Below are 26,557 nucleotides of genomic sequence, written 5' to 3'. Positions count from 1 at the left end.
GACCCTCCCGGCTCTTTCTTCTCCAAGGCTCCATGAATTCTTTCATGTGTTAGTTTGCCGTGTCTTACGTGGTTGTGTTATTAGTAAACATTTTAATATACAAAGTTCCAAATTAGTTGAAACAAACCTACTGTTGTGATTGGACCTGGTTAGCATGCAAAGTACTTGAAATACTTTTTTCTTATTTTTATATTTTTATTTTTTATTTCCTGGCAAATTCAAGGCAAGTTGCAAATCATAACTCTCCTAATTAACAGGCAGCATGTGGATCTATGAATGCCAGGCGGGGGTCACGCTTGGGGGAAGGGTTTGGAATTAAGTGGAATGAGCTCCATAGTGCAGAATGTTGGTTTAAACTGCTAATTTGAAGTTTGGAGCTTTGCCAAAACATTGTCTTTTTTTCCCCTGTGGCAACGAACATTTTGTTTCACTGGTATGGGATGTTTATAACAAAATAGGTTTTCAGAAACTGAAAAACGAATGGAAATGAGGTTGTAGCTCATCAGGCATGTTGTGAATACATAACAAAAAATATATATATATTCTGGTTTAGGCCTCATTCAGGTGTCTGTTTTTCATATAAATCTTCCATCCATGTTTTTCAGATAGAACACTTACCCTTTATTGTCTATGTGGCTGTTCACTTGTCCATGTTTTTTTTTTTCAGATCATGTGCTCACAAAAAATCCTGGAAACATGTTCGATTTTGATCCTAGTCATGGACCAAAATCATCTCTACAAATCTATGAGTCCGTGTAATTCACAAAGACCAAATGAATGCCATGTGGGTTTAATTAAACCTATATAGCACCACAAGGTGGCTACTTTATTTTGTTGGTTATATATGAAGATGGATACTCTTAGTAAACAGCTGTACACACCTGATTTCTGTTTGGAAGTGATGATTAGTGATGACTGATGAGCAAACGTGCTCGCCACTTCTCGGTACTCGCCCCAGTATCACTGTGCTCAGTGTATTCGGCGAGCACCGAGTATTTCTGGGATTACTTGGCGCGAACTCGTGTCTCCACCCAGCAATTTTGGCAGATTTTAGAGATCCAATCATGGTGCAGGGATTGTCTGCCAGGCCATGAAATGCCGCAGCCATCTTTGTTGCAGTTGTGCAGTGATTAGCTGGCCGCACAGCATCATTGGGGTATAAGGGACCGGACGCCGCCCTGCTCGCCACATTCAGCTCCGGATTGAAAGAGTACAGGGAGAGCGGCTTCCTTGATAGGGTCAGAATTGGGCATTTCTTAGTGTGGGGTCTACCATCCTAAATACTCACATCCAGCTAAACCAACATTCCTTCTAAGGACTAATTCCAAAGTATATATGTATGCATGTATATCTTGAACTGTCCTCCCACCTCTCCTCCCGTTCCCTCTTTGACCGGTTACAATCTGGCTTCCGACCGCATCATTCAACTGAAACTGCCTTAACTAAAGTGACTAATGACTTACTAACCGCCAAGAGCAAGCGACACTACTCTGTCCTCCTTCTCCTGGACCTGTCCTCTGCGTTCGACACCGTAGACCATTCCCTCCTGCTACAGATTCTCTCATCTCTTGGCATCACAGACTTGGCCCTATCCTGGATCTCATCATACCTAACAGACCGAACATTTAGTGTCTCCCTCTCACACACCACCTCCTCACCTCACCCCCTGTCTGTTGGTGTTCCTCAAGGCTCTGTCCTAGGACCCCTACTATTCTCCATCTACACCTTTGGCTTGGGACAGCTCATAGAATCCTACGGTTTGCAGTATCACCTCTATGCCGATGACACACAGATCTACCTATCTGGACCCAACCTCACCACCTTACTGACTGAAATCCCACGATGTCTGTCTGCTATCTCGGCCTTCTTCTCTGCTCGCTTTCTCAAACTGAACATGGACAAAACAGAATTCATCATCTTTCCCCCATCTCACTCTACCCCTCCACCAGACCTATCCATCAATGTCAATGGCTGTTTTCTTTCCCCAGTCCCGCACGCTCGGCGCCTTGGGGTGATCCTCGACTCTGCGCTCTCTTTCAAGCCACATATCCAAGCCCTCGCCTCCTCCTGCCACCTCAAACTCAAAAATATTTCCCGGATCCGCTCATTCCTCAACCACGAAACCACAAAAACACTAGTGCATGCTCTTATCATCTCCCGCCTCGACTACTGCAACCTCCTACTCTCTGGCCTCCCCTCTAGTACTCTGGCTCCGCTCCAGTCCATCCTACACTCTGCTGCCCGACTTATCCACCTGTCTCCCCGCTATTCCCCATCCTCCTCCTATTCTAGGCCCTTCACTGGCTTCCTATCGCCCAGAGGCTCCAATTCAAAACCCTAACCATGATAACCATGACATACAAAGCCATCCACAACCTGTCTCCTCCATCCATACATCTGTGACATGGTCTCTAGGTACCTACCCGCACGCAACCTTCGATCATCTCAAGATCTCCTTCTCTACTCCCCCTTGTCTCTTCTTCCCACAACCGCATACAAGACATCTCCTGTGCTTCCCCCATACTCTGGAACTCTCTGCCGCAAAACATCAGACTCTCACCATCAACGGAAACCTTCAAGAAGAACCTGAAGACCCACCTGTTCCGACAAGCTTACAGCCTGCAATGATCCTCGGTCTACTGAACCAAAGCACGACCTGCTCTACCCTTTCCTACTGTATACTCACCCATCCCTGTAGACTGTGAGCCCTCACGGGCAGGGTCCCCTCTCCTTATGTATTTGTGTGTCCCTTGTCTTACACATGTTTATTATACTTGTCTATATTTCCCCTTTTCACATGTTAAACGCCATGGAATAAATGGCGCTATATAAATGCATAATAATAATAATATAGGTTCCAGTGTTAGGCAGGCAGGGGAGTGTACGTCACTGTATACACATCAGTGCAAGGCCTGCAGGCACTGTATGTGTGTATAGAGCACTGCATACATCAAGAGGGTACATTCCCTTCCTTTCCTGTGTTCTGGTGCTGCTGCTGATAGTTGTGGGATATATTAGCCGTATATACAGTGGGGCAAAAAAGTATTTAGTCAGTCAGCAATAGTGCAAGTTCCACCACTTAAAAAGATGAGAGGCGTCTGTAATTTACATCATAGGTAGACCTCAACTATGGGAGACAAACTGAGAAAAAAAAATCCAGAAAATCACATTGTCTGTTTTTTTTTCATTTTATTTGCATATTATGGTGGAAAATAAGTATTTGGTCAGAAACAAAATTTCATCTCAATACTTTGTGATATATCCTTTGTTGGCAATGACAGAGGTCAAACGTTTTCTGTAAGTCTTCACAAGGTTGCCACACACTGTTGTTGGTATGTTGGCCCATTCCTCCATGCAGATCTCCTCTAGAGCAGTGATGTTTTTGGCTTTTCGCTTGGCAACACGGACTTTCAACTCCCTCCAAAGGTTTTCTATAGGGTTGAGATCTGGAGACTGGCTAGGCCACTCCAGGACCTTGAAATGCTTCTTACGAAGCCACTCCTTCATTGCCCTGGCGGTGTGCTTTGGATCATTGTCATGTTGAAAGACCCAGCCACGTTTCATCTTCAATGCCCTTGCTGATGGAAGGAGGTTTGCACTCAAAATCTCACGATACATGGCCCCATTCATTCTTTCATGTACCCGGATCAGTCGTCCTGGCTCCTTTGCAGAGAAACAGCCCCAAAGCATGATGTTTCCACCACCATGCTTTACAGTAGGTATGGTGTTTGATGGATGCAACTCAGTATTCTTTTTCCTCCAAACACGACAAGTTGTGTTTCTACCAAACAGTTCCAGTTTGGTTTCATCAGACCATAGGACATTCTCCCAAAACTCCTCTGGATCATCCAAATGCTCTCTAGCAAACTTCAGACGGGCCCGGACATGTACAGGCTTAAGCAGTGGGACACATCTGGCACTGCAGGATCTGAGTCCAGGGTGGCGTAGTGTGTTACTTATGGTAGGCCTTGTTACATTGGTCCCAGCTCTCTGCAGTTCATTCAATAGGTCCCCCCGCGTGGTTCTGGGATTTTTGCTCACCGTTCTTGTGATCATTCTGACCCCACGGGGTGGGATTTTGCGTGGAGCACCAGATCGAGGGAGATTATCAGTGGTCTTGTATGTCTTCCATTTTCTAATTATTGCTCCCACAGTTGATTTCTTCACTCCAAGCTGGTTGGCTATTGCAGATTCAGTCTTCCCAGCCTGATGCAGGGCTACAATTTTGTTTCTGGTGTCCTTTGACAGCTCTTTGGTCTTCACCATAGTGGAGTTTGGAGTCAGACTGTTTGAGGGTGTGCACAGGTGTCTTTTTATACTGATGACAAGTTTAAACAGGTGCCATTACTACAGGTAATGAGTGGAGGAAAGAGGAGACTCTTAAAGAAGAAGTTACAGGTCTGTGAGAGCCAGAAATCTTGATTGCTTGTTTCTGACCAAATACTTATTTTCCACCATAATATGCAAATAAAATGAAAAAAAAACAGACAATGTGATTTTCTGGATTTTTTTTTCTCAGTTTGTCTCCCATAGTTGAGGTCTACCTATGATGTAAATTACAGACGCCTCTCATCTTTTTAAGTGGTGGAACTTGCACTATTGCTGACTGACTAAATACTTTTTTGCCCCACTGTAGCTAGTCCCAGGTGTAATTGGAATACAGGCCACACATTTTTTGGTGTGGTATCTCCGTTCCAGCTCATATATGTGCGTGCTCAAACTTTGGCCAGTTTACAGCTGTTTTATTTTTGGGGGCTGGCTGTCACTTTTCTTTAAATACAGCAGTATTTAGCACAATAAAAAGGCCACACATTTGTTGTAGTGGTATCTCTGTGGCAGCTCATATCTGGGTGTGCTCAAAGTTTGGCCAGTTCACGGCTGTTTTATTTTTTTGGGCTGGCTGTCACTTTTGTTTAAATACAGCAGTATTTTGCCCCCCCAAAAAGGGCTGACAAACATTTCCCCATGGGGGTAAATTTTTTAAAAATATACTATGGGCATCATAGACACCCTTGGCAAAAATTGGACTGCCTGTAGCAGCACAGAACACGTTAACCCTGGTGATTTAGTGGCGGAGAATGAGGAGACATAATGATAAAGCATACTGAAATCAAACAAATAAATAAAAAATGTGAATCCACCTATGAAAGAAAAAAACAAAAGGTATGGGCGAACACAGGTTCATAGATATGATCAACAACAGCACAGAGACAGGGATATAAATTAAAATATAATATAATATTATTTCAATTTTTTTGTATTGGAGAGCTATACACTAGGTCCTAGGAGGATGGTCCAGAGATAGTAAAGCTGGAAAATATAAGAAGAATTGGGAAGAATATACCTACATCTCATTTGTATGACAGTTCCCCCCCTGGGGGAATAACATTTGTTTTGTTTCAAATTTGTCACGGGCATCATAAAAACACCCTTGCACAAAAATTGAGTGACTTTTGCATCACAGAATACGTTCACCCGGGTGTGCTACTAGTTGTGGATGATGAGGATGAGGATAAGGAGGAGGATAACACCAAACAGACCAAATCATGAAGCAGATACCCATGTGTGGTAGCGAAGAGGTGCATGAGAGTACACCTGCACAAAAAAGACAATGTATTTGAGATTATGTTTCGCTGCTTTCATTTGGTGGTGTACAGAAGTCTGTCCCAATCCAGGCCTTGTTCATTTTTATAAAAGTCATCCTGTCAGCATTGTCAGTTGACAGGCGGATGCGCTTATCTGTTGTAATTCCACCAGCAGCACTAGAAACCCCCTCTGACAGAATGCTAGCAGCAGGTCACATTGAGACCATTGAGGAAATTATTCCTATGCAATCACTGTATTATCACACTAGTCTGCATTTGTACATTTTATGCTCCTTTATGGTGTTTATCTGCCACATGGCAGTATGTTTACATATTTACCTTCTAAGTCTGTATTGGACATGTATCTCTTTTTAAATTGTTTTTTATATTTTTGCTATTATGCAACAATTAAGGCTGTTTATTTTATGGCTAAACTTCCTTTGTCTTGTCGGATATTGCAGTGTATAGAAGTGCCATTTAATTAGGCCCAACTATTTGGATATATAAACTGAAAATATGTTTGCGCTATATAAAGAACTATAAATATTACTAATAGAACACAGAGAAGCAGGATGGAGATGTTAATTATGGTGTCCTTGCTGCTCACCATCTTGGTGGATTCCGCAAAGTTTGGAAGGTTGGTCAATATGTCTGACATTCATGTCCACTCCTGAGATCTTATGTGTGAAGTCAGAACTGAATACCGACAACCTTGTTGATGCTGGTAGACTGCCCTCTTCTGCTCACAAAACCTTTTCAACATCTACAGTGTAGAGTTCAAATGCCTGGGGACATCACACACCAGTCAGTGAGCCAGAAACTGCAAGCGCTGCTGAAACACGGCAAGCGTTGATGAAGCTGTAGCTGACTTTCTAAAATGGGTACGCAGAGTGTTGTACTTTTCCTACCAAATCTGGCAGCTCCATGTCGCTTTTTAGAAAACATTGAACATTGAGGTTAAGTGCATGAGATAGGCGCGGCACGTGTGTGAGCTCACTTCACCACACAGCAGCCACCAGGTTCCAGACATTGTAACACACAACCATGCCTGACTGTTGGTTCAGCGGTGTCAGTGGGTCGCCCCGTCCCAGGGATGTGGGGTACTCGGAAACGGGTCGGTGTCAGTGGGATATGTCACGGCAGCTGTGACTCGGTCCGTGGCCCTGGGCGCCCAAATCAATGGTGGTTTGAGATATAGCTTATGTGAAAGTTTGCGACGCCACCTGTGGTGTTTGGCAAGCAAGATGTTAAGCCAACGCTGCGTGCAGATCCTCTGGGGCCGATGGTGTGTTGCAGCATAGATGGTGTAGCTCCCCACAGGTGAAGCTGTAACCCCAGGGCAGTGTATAGGCGCAGGCAGTGTGAGGAATATTGGTACCCAGATGTAGCAGTGCTGACGGTGTTGGCGCACAAGTGAATGGAGGACACCAGGGCTTGTAGTTCCAAAGCTTTACTCAAAGTTCACGGTACACACTGGTGCCTGCCTCCGTGCCATGTCCTCCGGGGTAGAGAATCAATCAACCTCCCGGGCAAGTCATAATTCTCCTCTCCAACACTCCGTCAACATGTACCTCTCCTGAACGACTCCTCTATTGCGCCTTGTAGTGTAAAGAGCTCCAGTACCGTGGTACTCTGAAGTTCCTCCTGTCAGATGTTCCTAACAACTCTACTTGTATGACAGACAGCTGTAGCCTCTCTCGGGGACTCCCTTCTCTGGAGTCCTGGCTCTCTATTCAGTTGCTGTTGAGTCCCAAGTCTTGGATGGAAGTAGTGCATTTACAGCCAACTACTCCACCGGTGTCTGCTGCAGAACCATAAGTGTCCATACAACGTCGGGGACCGGGCCCCGGCCTTGCGCTGAGAACCTATAGGCAGGGTTCCTCTTCCAACCCACAACTCCTCTCTGTTCTCTCTACTCCTTCGTTCCGCGCTGTTCCTTCTCTCTCTAATGGAAGCTTAGGTTGCAGTTCTACGTCGTTCTCCTTCTGTTCCTTTCCCATGCTAGCTGGCTCAGGTCACTGAGGCAGCTGCAGCACTGCTTCCTCTCTCCCTTCTTCCAGGGATCTGTCCTCAGTCTCTCCTGACTGAGTGCCTTCCAGACTGAATCCCCTCTGACCCTCTGTCAGACTAACCTCCAATTCTAAACCTTCCCAACCTTTTATATATCTCAACTCTACCCACCTCCCAGCACATCTCGTGTTACAAAGCAAGGACCCACAAAAGGTGCTCTGCTACCCTCTAAGCATGGAGCCGCAATCTGGCCCTTTGCTGAACTATCCTGTGTGTGGGATGCAGGTGTTGGAGTGTGGAAAGGAGTTCCCAACTTACCTAGGTGGTGTGGCACTACAACTTAGGAGAAGGTGCAGTACCTCTGTGGCGACTGAGCCTCAGGGGCGCCACATCAGCCACAGATCTGCCTGCTCTTTCAGAGCAGTCCACAACTCTTCATCATTGTGCTGTTTGTCACCTAAGCATAGTAGCTTCACCACAGCCTGTTGCCGCTTTGATGAGGCAGTGCTGCAGTGCTTCAAGCTTGTGACTGATGTGCTACTTTGGGAGATGGAGGCTGAAGAGGAAGCGAAGGAGGAGGAGGAGGTGCAGGAGCTGTAAACTGTGAAGGCAACCCAGATTGACGTAGGGCCCGCGATACTCTGAGTTAGGAGGATATGCACCATACCAAGGTCGCAGTGGGTCCCGGCTTCCACTAAGTTAACCCATTGTGCCCTCAGTGAGATGTACCGTCCCTGACCACAAGCACTTTTCCACGTGTTTGTGGTTAGGTGGACTTAACAAGTAACAGCATTGTGGAGGGCATGGGTAATGTTGTGGGACACATGCCTGTGTAATGCCGTGACGGCACACCGGGAAAAATAGTCCCGCATGTTCATGGCCTTGGGGTGAACCTCCACTCTGCCCTCTCTTTCAAGCTACATATCCAAGCCCTTGCCTCCTCTTGTCCACTACAAATCAAAAATGTTTGTGCACACCTTCATGATCTCCCGCCTCGACTATTGCAGCCTTCTACTCTCTAGCACTCTTGCAACACTCAAATCTATCCTAAACTCTGCTGCCAGAGTAATCCAACTGTCCCTCCATTATTCCCCAGCCTCCCCTCTCTACCAGGCCCTTCACTGCCTTCTTATTGCCCATAGACTACAGTTCAAAAACCTAACTATGACACACAAATCCTTGCACAACCTGTCTCCTCCACACATCTGTGACATGGTCTCCCAGTGTCCGACTGGGTCGTGACTTCTTCTACACTAACCCAGTGTTCCGTCAGCGAGATGTACTGTCCCTGCTTACAAGGACTTCTCCATGTGTCCGTGGTTAGGTGCACTTTCCCTGTAGCAGCATTGTTGAGGGCCTGGGTAATGATGTGAGGCACGTGCTTGCTTGCGTAATGTCATGAAGCAGACCAGGATAAAGAGTTGTTGGTGTGGACCAAGTACCTAGTTACAGTCACCGCCATCAGGTTGTGGAAAGCTTCCATCTCCCATGAGCCTAAAATGCAGCATTTCAAATGCAAGCAGATGAGAAATGTGTGAATTTAGTACTGTGGCATTGGCTGCATATTTCCGCTTGCGTTCCATGGACTGGGGTATGGACAACTGAACGCTGCGTTGGGACAAGGACATGGATGTGCTTGTTAATGCTGCTAGTTGAGTTTGTTTGCAACTACAGATGCAGGGCAGAAGGCATCTTGCATGCACCATGGACAGGGGATTGGCTTGCATGCACAACAGCGAAAGAAACAGTGGTATCACGCGCAGACACTGTTCATGGAGCCTGGTGTTCAACCAACAAAGTGGTGGTGGTGGTATGGCTGGTAGTTTTGCTACCCCTGCTGAAGAGGGCATGGCCGGTGGTGCAAAAGGCCTTTTTAGGTTTATCGGCAGAGTCTTTAACCCCTTTCTGCCATGAGATGTACTATCCCGTCCATGTGCCCTGGGACTTAATCCCCAGGGACGGGATAGTACGTCATGGCATTTAATGCGACATCGCGACTTCAGTCGCGAAGATCGCATTAAAATTCCGACGCCATCCTACCTTATGGTAGATGGCCTCGGCATCCAGGGGTCTGCCCCGCCCTCCCTTCCTCCCGATCGCTGTGATTGGCTGTTGAAATCGAAAGAGCCAATCACAGCGCTTCTCATTGTTTCAGCCAATCGGCGCGGCTGAAACAATGATGTGCTAGGCTGGGACCGAGTACCGATGTACTCGATCCTGGATCCGATGCCTGGCAACGCCAGGCACCAGCAAAACCCCCCCGGATTGGATCGCGCCAATTGCAGGGCACAGCGGCGCTATAGCGCCGCTCTGCCCTGCCAGTATCGGTCCGGATTGGTGCTGTATTAGCACCGATCCTAGGCAGGCACCTGATACAGACCCAGTAGGGCCTGCAGGAGCTGGTTGGTGCGATCGATTAGATCGGCGATCGCGCCAACCACAGAGCACAGCAGCTGTCACTCTGTGACCGCTCTGTGCCCTCCGATCCTAGGTGGTTGCCATGGTCACCAGGCAGTGCAGGGATTGGTGGATCGATATTATCATTTGACCCCACCAATGGCAGGTCACAGCAGCGATGTGACCGCTCTGTGATCTGCCCCTGACCTGCCTGTGACCTGTATGACAGCTCTGCAGGGGGTCCTCACACTAGCTGAGGATTCCCTAGAGAGCGGACATACGTCTGGATCTCCTGGTGTGCTGGGTATTGTGGTGCCACAGCAGCTTGTAGCATCACAATACCTGCTAAAGAAAGAAGAAAGAAAACCCTACAACTGTAAGTATTGCCTGATCCCCGATCCCTGCCCAATCTAGCTTCACCCCCCAATCTAGCATCATCCCCCCAATCTAGCTTCATCCCCCCAATTCCCCTTCCCCCTACCCCCTATTTTTACCCCCCTCCACCCCCCCTTTGCGCCACCTCCGTGCGCACATTTAGCAGCCGCCGAGCGTTGATTGGTGATGCAGTTCACCAATCAACACTCGTGCTTGCTTTTTTTCCCTAAGCCCCCTTTGCGCCAGCTCCGTATTCGCATCCTACAGCCGGCAAACTGTGATAAGTGACATAGTTCACTTATCATAGCTTGTGCCTGCTGATTTCCTTTTTTTTCACCCCCTCTTTGCGCCACCTAACTACAAGTGTAAGTGCTAATCCCTGATCCGTGTCCGATCTCTCTTCATCCCCCCTTCCCCCACTTTTTACCCCCTCCATCCCCCTTTGCGCCACCTCTGCGCACACATTTAGCAGCCCCCTTAGCGCCAACTCCTTATTCGCATCGCACAGCCGCCAAACTGTGATAAGTGACATAGTTCACTTATCAGAGCTTGTGCCTGCTGATTTCCTTTTTTTCACCCCCCTTGCACCACACCTATACGCACACCCAGCAGCCGCCACTGAACTTTGATAAGTGACGCCGTTCACTTATCAGAGCTAGGGCCTGCTGTTTTAGACTTTTCTTTTCACAGGTATTTTTCTCCCCATTTCCTTTTTTCTTTTAGCTTTTTCTTTACCGGATAGTGTGCACCAATCACTAGCTCCCCCACACCTACACATAGTTGTAAATAAAGTACACCCAAGCACCACTTTCACAAAAAATGTCCCGCCCATCGTGTTCGTCCCAACAGCGCTATTCAATGGAGGAGGCATGTTCTTACCTTGCCTCCGACACTGATAGTGAGGATGACGATCCGACTTTTCTTTATTTTTCGGATTCTTCATCCTCTTCCTCTTCCCCCTTCTCATCTTCCTCCTCGGGTCCTGCGGAACCGCCACGCAGACGCTCCAGGACAGAAGATGAGGCAGCGCCCACCATGCCAGAAGCAGATTCAGTAGACCCTGTATGGACTTCGCCCCCCGAAAATTATGAGCCACTGATTCCTGATTTTGTGGCAGAATCAGGAATCAAGTTTGACACCACTGGCCTCACAGAAATAGACTTTTTCTAAGTCTTTTTCTCTGAGGATTTTGTTAACCTCATGGTGGAGCAAACTAATTTGTACGCTCGTCAATTTTGGGCTTAAAACCCGATTTCAACATATTCCAACTGGTCTCCTGTGGACGCAGTTGAAATGATACAGTTTTGGGGCCTGGTCCTCCACGTGGGGATACTGAAGAAGCCGGAAATTCGGCAATATTGGAGTGTTGATATTTTATACAACACTCCAGTGTTCCGAATGGTCATGGTCCAGACGCGTTTTGAGCCATCCACAAGTTTCTGCATTATACCGATAATGCACTGTGTCCCGCACGAGATGACCCCAACTTTGACCGTCTGTTCAAAGTTCGGCCGGTCATCGAACACTTCAACAAAAAGTTTGCTGAAGTGTACGTGCCCCAAAGGAACATCAGCGTGGATGAGTCCTTGGTCCATTTCAAGGGAAGGCTCGGATTCCGTCAATACCTGCCCAGTAAGAGGGCCAGGTACGGAATCAAACTCTACAAACTTTGTGAGAGTACCTCAGGGTACACTCACAGATTTAGAGTCTACGAAGGAAAGGACACCAGGATTGAACCCCCTGAGTGTCCCCCTGTCCTGGGAGTGAGTGGGAAAATTGCGTGGGATTTGATTCACCCACTGCGGAATAAAGGTTATCACCTCTACACTGATAACTTTTATACCAGCATCCCACTCTACAAATCCCTCTCTGCGTGAGGTACCGCAGCCTGCGGTACTGTCCACAAAAATCAGAGAGGCCTTCCGAAGACACTACTTGGGCAGATGCTCAGAAAAGGTGAGAGCAGAGCCCAATGTAGCGACCACCTGCTGGTGCTCAAGTACAAGGACAAGAGGGATGTCCATCTCTTGACCACCATACACGGTGATGGCAGCACCCTCTGCACTGTACGGGGTACCTCCACACAGGTCAGAAAACCAACCTGTGTAGTGGGGTACAACAAAAATATGGGGGGCGTTGATCTCTCCGATCAATACCTCCAACCGTACAATGCTCTCAGAAAGGCAAGGGCGTGGTACAAAAAGCTGGCCGTGCACATCGTACAAATGGCAATGCTCAACGCATTCCTGCTGTCACAATGTGCACACCCCACCGATACGTCGTACCTTCATTTCCAGGAGGTAGTGGTTAAGGCCCTGATGTTTGGCGCTCAGGAAGGAGCGGGTCCCAGTAGTTCCGGAACTGAAGGTGCTCGTATCGTACCAGGTCAGCATTTTCCGGGGGTGGTCCCGCCAACTGGTAGAAAAGGTAAGCCGCAAAAATGGTGCCTAGTGTGTTACAAAAAGGGAATACGCAAGGACACCATTTACCAGTGCGACACCTGCCCCGAAAAACCTGGCCTGTGTATGAAGGATTGCTTCAAATTGTACCAGACCTCCATGCACTACTAATTTACATTAGTGTAGTTGGGGGCACATCTAGATTTGTTCTTTGGGGGTCCAGTATACAAAATGATGTCTCATGTGGGTTTTTTCCTGTTTAGGCACATCAGGGGCTCTGCAAACGGAACATGACGCCAGCAGACCCATCAAATTCTGCCTTCCAAAACGTCACTACTTCCCTTTCGAGCCCCGACATGTGCCTAAACAGTTTTTTCCCACATGTGGGGTACCAGCATACTCAGGTTAAATTGGACAACGTCTTTGGGGGTCCAATTTCTCCTGTTATTCTTGGGAAAATTAAAAATTGGGGACTAAAAATAATTTATGTGGAAACAAAATAGGATTTTATATTTTCACGCCCGGGCATTATAAACTTTAGCGAAACACTTGGGGGTTCAAAGTGCTCACCACACATCTAGATAAGTTCCTTAGGGGGTCTAGTTTCCAAAATGGGGTCACTTGTGGGGGGTTTCCACTGTTTAGGTACATCAGGGGCTCTGCAAACGGAACATGACGCCCGCAGACCATTCCATCAAAGTCTGCATTCCAAAACGTCATTACTTCCCTTTCGAGCCCTGCCGTGTGCCCAAACAGTGTTTTTCCCATACATATAGGGTATTAGCGCACTCGGGACAAATTGGACAATAACTTTTGAGGTCCAATTTCTCCTGATACTCTTGGGAAAATAACAAATTGGGGACTAAGAGATCATTTTTGTGGAAAAAAAATGTAATATTTTTTTTTCACGCCTGGGCATTATAAGCTTTAGCGAAACACTTGGGGGTTCAAAGTGCTCACCACACATCTAGATAAATTCCTTAGGGGGTCTAGTTTCCAAAATGCGGTCACTTGTGGGGGGTTTCCATGGGCTCTCCAAACGGAACATGGCGTCCGATTTCAATTTCAGCCAATATTAGGTTGAAAATGTCAAACGGCGCTCTTTCTCTTCCGAGCCCTGCCATGTGCCCAAACAGTGTTTCTCCCCCACATATGGGGTATCAGCGCACTCAGGACAAATTGGACAACAACTTTTGGGGTCCAATTTCTCCTGATACCTTTGGGAAAATAACAAATTGGGGACTAAACGATCATGTTTGTGGAAAAAATATGATTTTTTATTTTTACGCCCAGGCGTTATAAACTTCTGTGAAGCCCTTGGGGGTTCAAAGTGCTCACCACGCATCTAGATGAGTTCCTTAGGGGGTCTAGTTTCCAAAATGGGGTCACTTTTGGGGGGTTTCCACTGTTTAGGCATATCATGGGCTCTCCAAACGGAACATGGTATCAGATTTCAATTTCAGCCAATTTTAGGTTGAAAATGTCAAACGGCGCTCTTTCCCTTCCGAGCCCTGCCGTGTGCCCAAACAGTGTTTCTCCCCCACATATGGGGTATCAGCGCAGTCAGGACAAATTGGACAACAACATTTGGGGTCCAATTTCTCCTGATACCCTTGAGAAAATAACAAATTGGGGACTAAACCATCATGTTTGTGGAAAAAATATGATTTTTTATTTTTATGCCCGGGAGTTATAAACTTCTGTGAAGCCCTTGGGGGTTCAAAGTGCTCACCACACATCTAGATGAGTTCCTTAGGGGGTCTAGTTTCCAAAATGGGGTCACTTGTGGGGGGTTTCCACTGTTTAGGCATATCATGGGCTCTCCAAACGGAACATGGCATCAGATTTCAATTTCAGCCAATTTTAGGTTGAAAATGTCAAACGGCGTTCTTTCCCTTCCGAGTCCTGCCGTGTGCCCAAACAGTGTTTCTCCCCCACATATGGGGTATCAGCGCACTCAGGACAAATTGGACAACAACTATAGGGGTCCAATTTCTCCTGATACCCTTGGGAAAATACCAAATTGGGGACTAAATGATCATGTTTGTGGAAAAAATATTTTTTATTTTTACGCCCGGGCGTTATAAACTTCTGTGAAGCTCTTGGGGGCTCAAAGTGCTCACCACACATCTAGATGAGTTCCTTAGGGGGTCTAGTTTCCAAAATGGGGTCACTTGTGGGGGTTTTTCACTGTTTAGGCGTATCATGGGCTCTCCAAATGGAACATGGCGTCCGATTTCAATTTCAGCCAATTTTAGGTTGAAAATGTCAAACGGCGCTCTTTCCCTTCCGAGCCCTGCCGTGTGCCCAAACAGTGTTTCTTCCCCACATATGGGGTATCAGCGCACTCAGGACAAATTGGACAACAACTTTTGGGGTCCAATTTCTCCTGATACCCTTGGGAAAATACCAAATTGGGAACTAATCGATCATGTTTGTGAAAAAAATATGATTTTTTATTTTTACGCCCGGGCGTTATAAACTTCTGTGAAGCCCTTGGGGGTTCAAAGTGCTCACCACACATCTAGATGAGTTCCTTAGGGGGTCTAGTTTCCAAAATGGGATCACTTGTGGGGGGTTTCCACTGTTTAGGCATATCATGGGCTCTCCAAACGGAACATGGCGTCCGATTTCAATTTCAGCCAATTTTAGGTTGAAAATATCAAACGGCGCTCTTTCCCTTCTGAGCTCTGCTGTGTGCCCAAACAGTTTTTCTCTTCCACATATGGGGTATCAGAGCACTCAGGACAAATTGGACAACAACTTTTGGGGTCCAATTTCTCCTGATACCCTTGGGAAAATAACAAATTGGGGACTAAACGATCATGTTTGTGGAAAAAAGATGATTTTTTATTTTTACGCCCGGGCGTTATAAACTTCTGTGAAGCCCTTGGGGGTTCAAAGTGCTCACCACACATCTAGATGAGTTCCTTAGGGGGTCTAGTTTCCAAAATGGGGTCACTTGTGGGGGGTTTCCACTGTTTAGGCATATCATGGGCTCTCCAAACAGAACATGGCATCAGATTTCAATTTCAGCCAATTTTAGGTTGAAAATGTCAAACGGCGCTCTTTCCCTTCCGAGTCCTGCCGTGTGCCCAAACAGTGTTTCTCCCCCACATATGGGGTATCAGCGTACTCAGGACAAATTGGACAACAACTTTAGGGGTCAAATTTCTCCTGATACCCTTGGGAAAATACCAAATTGGGGACTAAATGATCATGTTTGTGGAAAAAATATTTTTTATTTTTACGCCCGGGCGTTATAAACTTCTGTGAAGCTCTTGGGGGTTCAAAGTGCTCACCACACATCTAGATGAGTTCCTTAGGGGGTCTAGTTTCCAAAATGGGATCACTTGTGGGGGGTTTCCACTGTTTAGGCACATCATAGGCTCTGCAAACGGAACATGGCGTCCGATCTCAATTTCAGCCAATTTTAAGTTGAAAAAGTCAAACGGCTCTCCTTCCCTTCTGAGCCCTGCCATGCGCTAAAACAGTGGTTCCTCCCCACATATGAGGTATCAGCGTACTCATGACAAATTGGACAACAACTTTTGGGGTCCAATTTCTACTGTTACCCTTGGGAAAATAAAAAAAAATGTTGCTAAAATATCATTTTTGTGACTAAAAAGTTAAATGTTAATTTTTTCCTTCCACATTGCTTCTGCTCCTGAAGGGTTAATAATCTTCTTGAATGTAGTTTTGAGTAGCTTGAGGGGTGCAGTTTTTAGAATTGTGTCACTTTTGGGTATTTTCTGCCATATAGACCCCTTAAACTGACTTTGAATGTGAGGTGGTCCCTAAAAAAAATGGTTTTGTAAATTTTGTTGTAAAAATGAGAAATCGCTGATCAACTTTTAACCCTTATAACTTCCTAATAAAAAAAATTTGTTTCCAAAATTGTGCTGATGTAAAGTAGACATGTGGGAAATGTTATTTAGTAATTACTTTGTGTCACATATTTCTCTATTTTAAGGGCATAAAAATTCAAAGTTTGAAAATTGCAATATTTTCAAAATTTTTTCCATATTTCCATTTTTTTCACAATTAAACGCAAGTTATATGAATGAAATTTTACCACTAACATGAAGTACAATATGTCACGAGAAAACATTCTCAGAATCGCCTAGATCCGTTGAAGCTTTCCAGAGTTATGACCTCATAAAGGGACAGTGGTCAAAATTGTAAAAAATGGCCCGGTCATTAACGTGCAGACCACCCTTGGGGCTTAAGGGGTTAAAAACCAACAGACTGTTAGGGGGACATTCATTGTCTCCCTTTCCCACACCACCTCCTCACCTCGACACCTGTCTTTCGGTGTTCCCCAAGGCTCAGTTCTAGGACCCCCTACTCTTCTCCATCTACACCTTCAGCCTGGGACAGCTGATGTAATGGCACGGTTTGCAATCTCATCACTATGTCGGTGACACGCACATCTACCTATCTGCACCTGACATCACCTCTTTACTGACCAAAATCACACGTCTTCCCGCCTAGTCATCCTGTAGGCGGCACGTGATTATCACTTTTGCTTCCTTGCTAGGCCTTCTTGGCTGTTGTTGTTCTCAGGTCCACTACCTTGTACTCTGGCGTGCTTCTTAGCACGTGCTCTGCTCTGTTTTGTACCCAGACGTGCTCCCCAGCATGTGCTCTGCTCTGTGTTGTAACCTGGTGTGCTTCACGGTACATGTCCTGCACCATCCTGTACCCAGGCGTGCTTCCCAGTACGCGTTCTGCACCATCCTGTACCCTGCGTGCCCCTTTATTCATGCTCTACGCACTTCCTTACCCAGCATGCCCCGAGTACACGCTTTACATATTCCTGTACCCTGCATGCCCCCGTCTTCACCCTGCTTAACACCATCTCTCGTGTCTCCTTTGAGCTGACCAACTGGTTCCAGCAGTCATAGTACTTTATTGTCTTGGGCCTGCCCCTGACACTCCCTGTATAGGGGGTGGTCCTCACTAGGTCAGCTCGCCCGGAGTGGGATGGTATCATGGCCCAGAGGGTCCACTCCAGGAGTCGTCACACGAACAAGGGTGGGTGGATTTGCTGAGCTTAAAATACTTGTTATGGAAAAGGCTGAGGTGTACCCCACAGGGGAGCATTTTTGTCAGCCAACAAACTTAGTGTATGGGTATTACAAGTCTAGGAGACCCACTCCTTTTTAATGTGACATTTTTTGCTAAAAGGCCCTTCTCCAATTTCTTCCAAAAATTGGGGGATTGGGGTTATTGGGGAGCATATGACTTGGTAGCAGGGCAGGCCTTGCAGTCAATCCATAAGAAAACAGAATGGGAGTACAAAATGAATAATCTGAAGTGGATTTTCCTGGGCCCATCCAGTATATGGGTTCAAAGGCTTATTGGGGTGCATATGACTTGGTAGCAGGGCAGGCCTTGCATTCAATGCAACATTTTTTAGCGAAAAAATCTCGTGAAAGGGGTATTGGGGTGCATCGTAATTCGAGGCAGTCCATCCACTCACTGCATAGGCTGCAACAGTTTAGGAGACGCATGGTTTAATAATGGCCCTTTAAGCAGATTAATGCTGCCTGATGCCCCTGTATAAATAGGCTCTCTGACTTTAAGGCTGTGTGCCCAGGTTGCGTTTTTTTAAGTGTTTTTGAAGCGTTTGTGCTGGATCAGACGCTTCAGATACACTTAAAATAAGCTTCCCATTCAATTTAATGCATCTTGGCCTTTTTGTGCCAATGCATGCATTTTTTTTCCGCTCAGAAAATGCTTAGCGGCGAAAAACGCAGCATGCTCATTATTTTCTGCATAGCTGAGCATTTTTAGCTGTTTCCAATGTTTCCAGGAAACGTGCGGAAAAAAATGCATCAAAAACGCACGTTTTTTTGTGCAAAAATTGTGCGTTTTTTGTGCAAAAATCGTGCATTTTCTGGGAAGGAGTCCATTTTTTTGAGCGTTTTAAAACTCTAACTTGGGCACATAGCCTCAGAGTCCCTGAGGACATTTGTTTTGGTTGAAAGCAATGTTAAAGTTGAAAAACACTTCAAAACCGTTGCGTCTGAACATAGCCCAAGTGGGGAGGAACATTTTGGTATGGGGTTATTTATTTTGCCTTTTATACAAGTCATTAACCTGGAAATATTTCCCAGCAAATATATTTCCCAGCAAAATCTATTTTGGTTTTGTTTTGGTATGTTTTTTGGTGCACCGGTAAAAATAGCATGAAACTTTGAAAAAATTGTTTAAAGCTGTGAACTAGGAGTCAGGAATGCTTCCAGGGGTGATCCCCATGATGTCCCTGTGTCATTTGAGCAGTGTTTCCATCATTTTCAGATGTTTTTAGACCTTAAAAGGACCCCCGGGGGGGGGATCGCGGTAAAACTGCTCGGGTCTCCCATAGACTTACATTGGACTCGTTGTACTGTCCGAGTACCCGAGTATTCAAATTTGCTCAACCCGAACGAGAACTCGGGCATTTTAGTGCTCGCGCATCACTATTCCTAACAAAAAAAAAATTGGGTTCCAAAATTGTGCTCATGTAAAGTAAACATGTGGGAAATGTTACTTATTAAGGATTTTGTGTGCCATATCTCTGTGATTTAAGGGCATGAAAATTCAAAGTTGGAAAATTGCGAAATTTTCAAAATTTTCGCCAAATTTTCTTTTTTTTCACAAAGACGCAAGTTATATTAAAGAAATTTTACCATTAACATGAAGTACAATATGTCATGAGAAAACATTGTCAGAATCCCCAGGATCCATGGAAGCGTTTCAGAGTTATTACCTCATAAAGGGACAGTGGTCAGAATTGTAAAAATTGGCCTGGTCATTAACATACAAACCACCCTTGGGAGTAAAGGGGTTAAAAAGTCCATTGTCTATAGCCAGGCTCTTAGATATAATCATATCTGCTCCAGCACAACTGACAGGGATGAACACTTAACCCATTTTTAAACCAAGAGTACCACCCCACTTCCATTGATGATCACATTGTTAGAGGAACAAGGATCAATAGAAGTCAATTACTTCAATAGTTGTTTCAAGAATAGAGGGTCCCCACATCATTTTTTTATTTAAATAAATAAACTGTATGATTACAGTGATGCTACTTTTATGTGTGTTAAGTGTCGAGGTCCCACCACTGCACAGGGGGAATCTCAAGATATGTCCTCTGCAGTCTCCCATTCTTCATCAGGCACAGAGGTTCCTGCTCAGCAGACACAGCGGTCTCAATGTCTTGCTCAGGATAATGCTATGCATTTGGTTGCTGCTGCCACCCCAGGTTCAACTAAAGCATCCAGCAGTAGTCAGTGATGAGCAGACGCTCCTGGCAGTCCAGCCTTTTCCCATGTGAGCATGCCTGTGAGACGACCGCTCATTGGTGGTCGTGGGTCACATGCTCAGGTCCTCAAGCAGCTCAGATTGGACCATCAGCAAGGTCCTGGAAGGCTGTGGCTATAAAAGGATCGTACGGCCGTGCGCTAGTATAGTCCATGTGGAGTGAGTGTTGTATGCAGGTATGAATGTCTCTGGTGAATGACTCATTATGAATCCCCTACCCTTGGTACGCATGTGTTGTTCAGCCTTGCCAGTTAGTGCCTAGGCTGAATGCAGGTAGGAGGCAGAATCAGGGACTAGCATCAGCGCCAAATAGTGGCTTTGCCTGTACGCCACTGTGCACTTGGTCTGCACTCCACAGTAGCCAGCGTCTATTAGTAGTGTTCACAGGTGTGACGCTGTGTGCCTAGTGGGTCTAGAGAGGCTCTTACCCCACGTCCTTGGGGCAGAGTCTTGTGACCGTACACTAGTGCTGACTCAGCTGTGCCCTGTGACAGTCAATAAGGTACAGCTTCTGTGTTCTGTGGTTCCGTGGCTCTGTGAAGCAGCAGAGTCCATTGCTACTACACACTGGGTGGCGTTTAACCCACGTGTGTCCAGTGTGATAACGCCATTTTGTGTCCATCATTACCAAGTAGCAGTTAACATCTCTGGCTGCGAACGCACCTTACTACCATCTTCTTATTATTTGGTGCGTTCCACCAGCACTAACACTATGTTTTTTTAATATTTAGTACTTTTACACAATAAAACTATTTTATATAAAAAAAAAAATGTTTTTGCATTTCCATATTCTGAAATCTATAGACTTTTATTTCTACGCTGATGGAGCTGTATGGCGGCTTTTTTTGTCAGATAAGATGTTGTTTTCAGAGACACCACTTTTATTTCCATTTGATTTTTTGATCTCATTTTATTATATTTTTTGCATAAAGGCAAAAGAATAGTTTTTTTGCCACTTCTTTTTCTTGGATGTTCACTGAAGGGGTTAACTACTGTGACGGTTTCATAGATCAAGTCATTCTGGACACAGCAATACCAAAATGTGCACTTTTTTTGGTTTATTTCTGTTTTTACACATACAGTATATACCTATTTATTAATATATTTTTCACTTTTTTAATTTGTCATTTTTTAAAATATTTTTATAATTATTTATTTTTGCTTTTATACTTTGTCCCTTTATTGAACTTTAACTTTTTTACTTTGATCACCGGTTTAGCACTGCAATGCATTATACCTGTCAGTGTTACTGTAATGCAGGTGACCGGTTGCAACGCACAGATAGACACGAGGGAGGAACAGCTAATGAACTATTCATTTCCCTCGCTTTGGCAGGAACTTGCAGTAGTTAAGAATCAGTTAAACAATTTAAACAGGGTAATCACAAGTAGATTATACAGTACAGAACATATAATGAGTGTTAAAGTACAATTAAAATATCAGTAAAGTCTCTAAGAAACTATGCTAGTGTTCCTCTGACATGGATGATACGCCAATCCTTGTGGGAGCTACTACAATGGCTCTTCCTGAAGCAATGGCTTTAGCGGGGTTCACCGGTTGATCCCGATAGGCATTATGTCCACATGACAATGTCTACTAATGCACATTGAGCATCCTTTGCTCCAACTGACCTTCGCTCTACTGTCCTAGCCCAGGCTAACCTCTGTACCATAGGTATGCCAGTGTTGGAAGTGAAGGCCTGGCTCATGTCTTCCTTCTACCACCTAAGGTGTACTCCTTCTGGCGGAGTCTGTTACTCTGAGTCTAGACTGGTTTAGATCTGGTCCTTGATTCTTGACCGGTATAGTCGGGGACCTGGATCTGATTTGGTCTAGTCTGGATCCTGTCTGCAAGCAGGCAGCAACCTGCTGGTACATGCTTTCTGCTGTGGCCTGTCAAGCTGACTGCAGTGTCTTCTCCTGTGCATGTCTACACCTATATCTCTCTTGGGGCCAAAAGTTGCTCCACTTTGGCAGGCAGACCCTTTATATCTAGGAACTCTGTCATCAGTGGTACCTGACTGGTTGTTGCATCTGAATCAGTCCCCCTTGCAATTCTTCCTATTCCAGTTATTCCACGCATGGTCCCTTCTGAACAGCAGGTGGCAGCCTCCTCGCACCAATCACACAAGTTGTCAGGATTTCTCATGAGCATTGTCACCTCCTCTTACATTAGATTTACAAAAGCCTCTTGGAGCATGCTGCTGGCCTGGTATAAACAGGCTACCATAGCCGGCAGACCCGAAGGTCATCATAATGACCTTGGGTTGCCATAGCAATGATTGGGCCATCGCTATAACATCACAGGGGTGCCGATCAGAAGACAGATGGCACCTCTCCCTCTTCTAGCCTCCTAAATGCTACCATCATTATTGATTGTGGCATTTATGAGATTAAACAGCCAAGGGCAGTGTAGGCACTGCTCCTGACTATGCGGGCACAGCTCCTAGCTGTGACAGTCAGAGATTAGCTGTCATGTAAGCTAAGCTCCCAGCAGCGATCACCATGACACAACTATACATCAAAGGTCGGGAACCGCTACCCGACCATGACGTATAGGTACTTCAAAGGTTGTGAAAGGGTTTAGGTTTGTGTGAAGAAGCACAATCTTCGATGTGCCCCTTTGAGAAAGACAGGTTCAAGTTTTTTCAGAGGTTTTTATTATATTTCTAGTTTTAAATCTTGAAAACATCCTTAAAAATGTCTTTACTATTTTCGGTAACTTTGAACTTTCTATCACTTTTGCGTCGTTCCATCTTACAGCCTTTAGTAAACTCTTCTGAACATTTGATAGGGTTAATCCAGGTGTGATTCATTTTTATATTCCTCCGATTTGGCACACACCACACGAGGACATTTGCTGTGATATATCGCTCTAGTGAAGCTGACATAAGGGTCAGAAGCCAGATCAATCTGATCTCACTCATCTATCATTTATAATGTAGGTTTATAAGATCTAGAGGGCAAGAAAAATAGACTTGATGATTGACAGACCTGATACAAATTGTACCTGAAGTGTTTTTTTTATCGACAGACCTTCTAAATGTCACATTTATCTACTGGTATACCTTATATTTTGATTTTCAGGCTTACTAAAGTATTTTGCCTTTCTATATTGTGCCGCAATGTCTTACAGTGTCAGCTAATTTGTCAATTTTTGGATTAACCACTTAACGACCAGAGATATTTTTGCATTTCACTTTTTGCTCCCCTTCTTCCCAGAGCCATAACTTTTATAATTTTTGATCAAAATGACCATGTAAGGTCTTGTTTTTTTGTAGGACAAGTTGTACTTTGGACCATACCATTTTTAACATATTATGTACTGGAAAATGGGAAAAAAATCCAAGTGCGGTGAAATTGCAAAAAAAAGTGCAATCCCATAGTTGTTGGTTTGGTTTAGTCACTAAATGCTAAAACTTCCATTATGATTCTCCAGGTCATTACGAGTTCATAGACACCAAACATGTCTAGGTTCTTTTTTATTTTAAAATTCCAAATTTGGTAAAAAAAAATAATAAAGATTGCGCCATGCCAACCAAAAAAAACATAATTCTGGCATTTTGACTTTTTTTCTTGTTACGCTGTTTAACGAACGGGTTAATTCTTTTTTTATATTGATAGATTCTGAAAGCGGCGATACCAAATATGTGTATGCTTGATTTTTTTATTGTTTAATTTTGAATGTGGCGAAAGGGGGGGTGATTTGAACTTTTGTATTTTTTTAATATTTTTAAGACCATTTTTTTTTACTATTTGCATGCTTCAATAGTCTGAATGGGAGACTAGAAGCTGCAGTTGTCCCATCAGCTCTGCTACATACAGGCGATGATCAGATCCACTGTGTGTGGCAGAAATGCTCACTTGCTATGAGCGCTGACCACAGGGTTGTGCTCATAACAATCTGGATATGACAGATCACATGACCGGTCACCGATGGGCGCAATTTCCAGCGCACTTGCCGAAAACGCAAGTTTAATTCCGCTGTCAGAGGTTGACAGAGGCATTTAACTAGGTAACAGTCGTGAATGTATCGAGGCTGTTGCGGGAACATGTCAGCTGTATATATCTGCTGACATGTAGTGTTGAGCGATACCTTCCGATATCGGGAAATATCAGATCGGATTGGATCGGACCGATACCCCAAAAATATCGGGTATCGCCGATTCCGATACCGGAAACCCATGCAAGTCAATGGGGCACAAATATCGGAAAGAAAATAAACCCTTCCTTTCCTTGCACATCCAGTTCGGGAGAGGGGGAAAAGTGTGCGCGGTGCGTGGGTGGAGACTGTGCGTGTGTGTGTGTGGGCGGGGTCTGTACGGGCCTCTCGGGGGTCTGTGCGGGCCTGCCGGGTGTCTGTGCGGGCCTGCCGGGGGTCTGTGCGGGCCTGCCGGGGGTCTGTACGGGCCTGCCGGGAGTCTGTGCGGGCCTGCCGGGGGTCTGTGCGGGCCTGCCGGGGGTCTGTACGGGCCTGCCGGGGGTCTGTACGGGCCTGCCGGGGGTCTGTGCGGGCTGCCGGGGGTCTGTGCAGGCCTGCCGGGGGTCTGTGCGGGCTGCCGGGGGTCTGTGCGGGCCTGCCGGGGGTCTGTGCGGGCCTGCCGGGGGTTGTGTGTGTGTGCAGGCATCGTCCGATGAGACTACAAGTCTCATCGGGCTATGCCTGCTACAATGACAGTGATTGACACATTAGCCAATGATGGGACAGTAGGAGTCCCATCATCCGGCTAATGTGTTGAATGTATAAAAAATAAATAAAAAAAATACATACTACATATACACAACATTCATACAACATACATACTACATACATACTACATTCATACAACATACATACATACATACTGCATACATACTACATATATACTACATTCATACATACTACGTACATACTACATACATACTACATATATACTACATTCATACAACATGCATACATACTACATACATGCTACATATATAATACATTCATACAACATACATACTACGTATATACTACATTCATACAACATACATACATACATACTACATACTAAATAAATACTACATATATAATACATTCATACAACATACTACATATATACTACATTCATACAACATACATACATACCACATACATACTACATATATACTACATTCATACAACATACATACATACCACATACTACATACATGCTACATATATACTACATTCATACAACATATATACATACTGCATACTATATACATACTTCATATATACTACATTCATACAACATACATACATGCTACAAACATACTACATATATACTACATACATACAACATACATACATACTACATACATACTACATACATACAACATACATAAAACATGCTACAGACATACAACATACATACTACATACATATTACATAAATCACTATGAAGATGCCTCTATAACAATAATAGAATACCATCAACAATTCATAAGTCACAATGTCAACCCTGGAAAAGTGAAAAAAACGGGCTATAGACCAATGGTATTATAAAAAGATATATTTTTATTTATCAAAAACATAAAAAATATGTATATGGCAAGAGAGATGTACATATCAAAAAGAGGGATATAATTCACCCATGAGGTATCTCACAACCATCAACAACACGGATGTATACATTACAATAATTAATTGCTGCTTCAAAACTGTGTCTTATAAAAACATCTGCATGAATAAAGTGCAAAAAACACTATATATGAGGTATATTACAAAGGATTCCCATATGGGGATGTAAACTAATCACTCCAAACAATGCCATTATAATAACGTGCTAAAATAACCGCTATATATTGGTGCCTGAACTGTGGCAAGACCTAATAGGATGGTGTCTAGATGGTAGTTATATCCTATGATAGCGATATAAATAGCTGCATAGTAAGGAATATGTGCCCTAAAAGACAACATATGCACACAATCAAGGCATCGTACTAAGGACTGGCAGTATGGCAAAAATCACAGAGGAATAATAATTATTCATGTGGAAGGCGCCTCCCGTTGAAGCAAAAGCGAAACGCGCGTCGGGGCGGAGGGATGGCCGGGGTACTCCACATCAACCACATGGTACGATTGCTTCATTCCACATGAATAATTGTTATTGCTCTGTGATTTTTGCCATACCGCCAGTCCTTAGTACGATGCCTTGATTGTGTACATATGTTGTCTTTTAGGGCACATATTCCTTACTATGCGGCTCTTTATATCGCTATCATAGGATATAACTGCCATCTAGACACCATCCTATTAGGTCTTGCCACAGTTCAGGCACCAATATATAGCGGTTATTTTTGCACGTTATTATAATGGCATTGTTTGGAGTGTTTTGTTTACATCCCCATATGGGAATCCTTTGTAATATACCTCATATATAGTGTTTTTTGCACTTTATTCATTCAGATGTTTTTATAAGACACAGTTTTGAAGCAGCAATTAATTATTGTAATGTATACATCCGTGTTGTTG

Source organism: Dendrobates tinctorius, unplaced genomic scaffold (genome assembly GCF_039654945.1).
Source record: "Dendrobates tinctorius isolate UK_male_01 unplaced genomic scaffold, ASM3965494v1 ptg000113l, whole genome shotgun sequence".
Lineage (NCBI taxonomy): Eukaryota > Metazoa > Chordata > Amphibia > Anura > Dendrobatidae > Dendrobates > Dendrobates tinctorius.
The sequence above is the reverse complement of the archived record's forward strand: the minus strand, read 5'-3'. Positions refer to the sequence as shown.